The sequence below is a fragment of the Mustela erminea genome, chromosome 10 (genome assembly GCF_009829155.1).
Source record: "Mustela erminea isolate mMusErm1 chromosome 10, mMusErm1.Pri, whole genome shotgun sequence".
NCBI classification, from domain to species: Eukaryota; Metazoa; Chordata; class Mammalia; order Carnivora; family Mustelidae; genus Mustela; species Mustela erminea.
In genome coordinates, this window is record NC_045623.1 from 23,429,701 (window position 1) to 23,434,864 (window position 5,164).

General features: G+C 40.9%; 1 non-coding gene across 1 annotated transcript; it reads left to right on the plus strand.

Annotated features, from left to right (window-relative positions):
- Window positions 1–3,074: 3,074 nt before the first annotated feature.
- Window positions 3,075–3,205, plus strand: LOC116568399. Its single transcript, XR_004276605.1, has one exon. It is a non-coding gene; the product is annotated as a small nucleolar RNA SNORA31 (small nucleolar RNA).
- Window positions 3,206–5,164: the final 1,959 nt, after the last annotated feature.

Here is a 5,164-nt window from a genome sequence, read left to right on the forward strand (position 1 = left end):
CATGCCTTCTTCCGTACATGCCCTGGCAACCACTGATCATTTTACTGTCTCCATAATTTTGCTTTTTTCCAGAATGTCATATAGTTGGAATCATAGCCTTTCCAGATTGGTCTATTTCACTTAGAAATATGCAACTTTCCTCTTTCTCTTTTCATAACTTTACCGCTGCATTTTAATTATTGCAGACATGGATACTAAACCCAATCCTGGGACACAGTTAAAATGAACATAAGGTTCAGAGACTAGATGCTGTTAGTTTCCCAAGGAAGAACTGGAAAGAAAACAGTAAAGCAGTGTCGTCTTCTGCCTTCTTTTTTTTTTTTAAGATTTTATTTATTTATTTCACAGACAGAAATCCCAAGTGAGCAGAGAGGCAGACAGAGAGGCGGAGCAAGCAGGCTCCCCACTGAGCAGAGAGCCCAACTCAGGGCCCGATCCCAGGACCCGATCCCAGGACCCTAGGATCATGACCCGAGCCGAAGGCAGAGGCTTCAGCCCACTGAACCACCCAGGCGCCCCTGCCTTTTTTTTTTTTTTTTTTTTTTAGGATTTTATTTATTTATTTGACACAGAGAGAGAGATCACAAGTAGGAAGAGAGGCAGGCAGAGAGAAAGGGGGAAGCAGGCTCCCTGCTGAGCAGAGAGCCCGATGTGGGGCTCGATCCCAGGACCTGGAGACCATGACCTGAGCCAAAGGCAGAGGCTTTAACCCACTGACCCACCCAGGTGCCCCTCTTCTTCTGCTTTTAATGCTATTTCCCATTTTAGTAATTTCAAACAAAACCTTAAAAACAAAATATGGGAGGCTGAGGGACACAGTGAAAAGAGCCAGGAAGACCCAGCTGTGGAACCCAACTCTTACTCTCGTATACCTGTAAGGTTTGGGGGAAGTTCTCAACATCTGTATAAAAACTGGCTTTGTTAGAACTTCACAGAACACCAGCACAGCCCAGTCCATCCATAAGGATTCAAAAAAATTATTAGAATATCATAATGCAGGTGTGGCAGCATATAATGATTAACAAAGTGGTATTCTCTGTCCCTGAACTTGAAACTTGAACTTGAAGAACATGAATGTACCTTCTGAACTAAAAAAAATGCATCCATGATGGTTGTACTAACTGTAGATTTTAACAAATGTAAAAAATTTAGAAAAGCTCAAAAGCAAAATCAAAGTAACTGTAATTTGGTAGGCAAGAGCTATTGAGATTGAATTGTATCATTGTCTAAAGGAGGACAGAATATGTTAAAGAAAAATAAAGTAGGATGGATACACCAGAGGAGGATGGTCAGATGAAAAAAATAAAAATAAAAATAGATGTCAACATCCCGGAAATTGGTAGTTTCCAGCCTACCTTGGGGAGAGTGACTGGGAATCTGGAGCATGTAAGCTCCTCTGATAGGTTACCCTATTGTAGAGCAGGTATAATTCACTGGATGTCACCTGAATTGGATGAAATATCCTTTATTATCCTTTATTTCACCTTCCTCTATGCTGAACAACTCTCTGATTATTTATCTGGTTTCCGGTTAGATTGAAAAAGTGTCCTGAATAGCAAGCAGCACCATCCCACTCTAGAAAATAATACCTTCCATTGTATTATCATGAATTGTCTGTCTAGGTTATCTACTAGAGTTTCTTTAAAAGTGATTGGCATGACTGCACTTCTCCAAGTCCAGGCAATGCTGGGATACTGAATGATTCCGAGGTGATCGGAGCCACAGTGAACTCCCCAGCCAATCTGCCCTACCAGCAGTCATCTCATCTTCTCCTGGTGGCATCTGGCCTTCCTCTCCCTCCTCTGCTCTACCTTTCTCCTACCCGCAATAGTAATCAGTATTGCTTCATAATCGTGTGTGATTCCCACTGGAAGAGAGAGGAAAAATTTCAAGTGAAGACGGTCCCAAAAGATGACATAAAAGAAATGACTCTTTAGAAAAATTTCCTCTAATTTTTCAGTTATTTTGGTAGGAGGAAGCAGGCAATCACTTTCAAAGCAAAAAGTCTCAAGTAAAATAAAATGTAGCAAATGTTAAAATAGACGGGAGATGTGTCACAATGAACAATACAGGAAATAATTCCAGTGATCTCGGAGATGTGGGCAATAATTCTCAAAGCAAAATAAGATATAGAAATTTTTAAAACAATAAAATAAAATATATGCACCCAAAAGAAAGAGATAAGGAACACTATTTTCAGAAAGGGTAATTAAGAAACGAAAATAAAGATCTTGGTATTAGGGCTTGCCATCTGGAAGTTTACTGAATTTAAGATAAATGGCCTTGAAAGCTGCACCAACCTGAATTCCACTTTAGTGGACTATTCAAGACAGAGAACTATCTCTTAGGTCCTTTGGAAAAATAATAGAACTCAAGTGCAATACTAATCCAATAAAGAATTTTCAAGAGTCAATATCAGCTACTTAGCATGGTGATAGGCACAAAGCCAGTACTGTTGACTCCACTTCCGTTACTCAGAAGTATTGCTTTGCTATTAAACTATGGCTTTAGGGGATATTTAGACGTTTCCCCCCTAAGCATTCCTCGTAATTTATTCCATCTGGAAGATCTGCATCAAGCATAATTTAAAATCTTCAGGCTCTATTCTCTCCTGGTGTAGAAGCATAACTCCCATTAGTGCTAATGAAAGCTATCTGTACATCTCGAGCAGTGTACCTCTCTTAAGTGTTTAAGAACCAAAATGTTTTATCCTGGGAGAGAAACAGCCTTAAAGAGAATCCGGATCCAATTTAACAAGGTTAAAATGCAAAGGGTGGATTGTTTTCTGGATGACAGTATTCCTTAAAACGTATGTCATGTTTCTGTCAAAAAAAAAAAAAAAAAAAAAAAGCCCAGCAGGGTTCTCACATACTCACTAGGGAAAAAAATAAATAAATAAAAATAAATAAATCCCAACTTGGAACATACACGAAGAATAAGAAATACTTCTATTGTAAAAAAGAAAGTTTGGAGTTTGGGATTGCTATTCTTGCCCAAACCCCCCCCTTTTTTTTTTTTTTTTTTTTTTTGGAGAGGAGAGGTTTATGTATTTGCCTTAAGAGTACAATGCTTTCCTGTGTTCACTGACAGACCTTAAATAATACTCTGTGCTTCTTCTGGTTTGCAGTAGGAGGCAAAAGAAAAAAGTCTCTGCACTTTCTATCTGGTCTTTGTGGTGGCCCAGAATGAGTAGGGAAACATATTTGCCCCCCCACCCCCGCCAAAAAAAAAAGAGAGAGAGAGAGAGAGGACATACTTGATCTGCAGAGCACCCCTTTGCCTAGGATCAGAAGCTCATCAATTCTTGAGCAGGCCCTACCCTCCTCTAGCTAGATTATTTGCAGGTTAGAAATATGTTTTATAAATTCGTGACTAAAAGCATGTCATGTCCCACCTCCGCCGCACTCCACTGCTGTTGGATTCTGTATTTCTAGCCATCGGGCTGCTGGATTCCACAGAATATGCCCAAACCCCACGCCGAGCAGCCTGCAGCCATTTCCTTCCACACCACCACCAACCTTGGAGCTTCCTCCCGCAGGTTCTCCTGGACAGCTCGGGAGCTTGCTTGGCATACCAACACCTCTGAACTGCGGCAAGCGGTCTCAAGCCTCCCCCCACCCAACCACCACCCCCTTAATGAAACAAAGAGGATATGTGATGCTTCCTGAAAACACAGAAATAATCCTGAGGAAGATTAAAGGATTTCACCATATTGTGGAATCAAATGGCAGTTCAAAAAAAACTGGGATCGTCTCCAAGTTTTGATGTGGGGAAAATTCTGGTTATCACAACATTATCACTGAGGCTGTACGTGGCACAAAACATTGATATAAAGCAACATCGCTGCTGATTAAACACTATTAGCATATTCAGTTGGAAACACAAATGTAAACACAGATTGCCAATGTTTGCATCATGTACCACTGCAATATTCATCCTCAGGCAGGGATGAAGAAGCGGAGACCCAGAGACGGAAGAAAAGCTAGGGTTCACCCTCAGAGAATGCATAAATGAATGCTTAAAGTAGCTGAGGAGCTCTTATTTATCTTATTTTTAAAAAATGGTTAACTTCTCTTTTATTTTTTTCTTTACAGCCTGTAGCTATTATGTACTTGTGATCTTGCCAAGTGGAATGTGGCTGGGAGCATATGTTTAATAAAAGTGTGTGCGGGCATGCACGCACACACACTCACACACACACACACACACACACACACACACACACATTAAAGCAATACCACGGTTTCCTCTGAAACTGACAGATGTAAAGCACTTCGGGAATTGAGACACTCCTCTATTTTAACTCTCCACATTATGTTCAGGCACTTGGAGTCTGAGTATGTTAGAGCAAAGGGACATAAGGAAGCCTTATGCACAAGAGGAGTAAGAGCTGACAGACAGCCTGGAGCAGTTACTTTTGTTTGTCCAGATTTTTAAAGTGTTTTCCCCCCAGTTTTGGATTTCATGCATTTTCGAGATGCCAGAAACTCAACTGAGGTTGTGCACAGTTGTTTCCTTCTGCACTGACTTCTACCAAGCTCGCAGTCGATGTAGAGCCTATCTCTACAACTATCCAGACCTTTGTAGCGTATTTCATGCCATTATGCCTGTCTTTCTTTCCCTCCCACGGATTCCTAATCTGTTGTTGTAAGCCGCTCCAAATTCTTCATGAATTAAGGGTGACTATAAACGAGTAATTTTCAAATATGCGTACATACTTATGAATAGACATAATAAGAAAGTATCAAAGTTATATTTATATTGGGCTGAAGGAGTTCTTAACCCTGTATCTGCAGGCATCAAAGATGGAGCCCTTGACAGGAAAAGTCTGAGATGCAAAAACCTGAATTCATATCCAAGTTTTTTAGCTTCCTAAGGGTATAATTGTATGATTTTCTTATAATCACTTAACCTTTGTAGGCTTCTTTTTTTTTCCAAATATTTTACTTATTTATTTGACACAGAGAGAGAGAGAGAGATCACAAGTAGGCAGAGAGGCAGGCAGAGAGAGGGGGAAGCAGGCTCCCTACTGAGCAGAGAGCCCGATGCGGGGCTCGATCCCAGGACCCTGAGATCATGACCTGAGCTGAAGGCAGAGGCTCAACCCACTGAGCCACCCAAGTGCCCCCCCTTTGTAAGCTTCTTAATTTGGAAAATGGTGTAG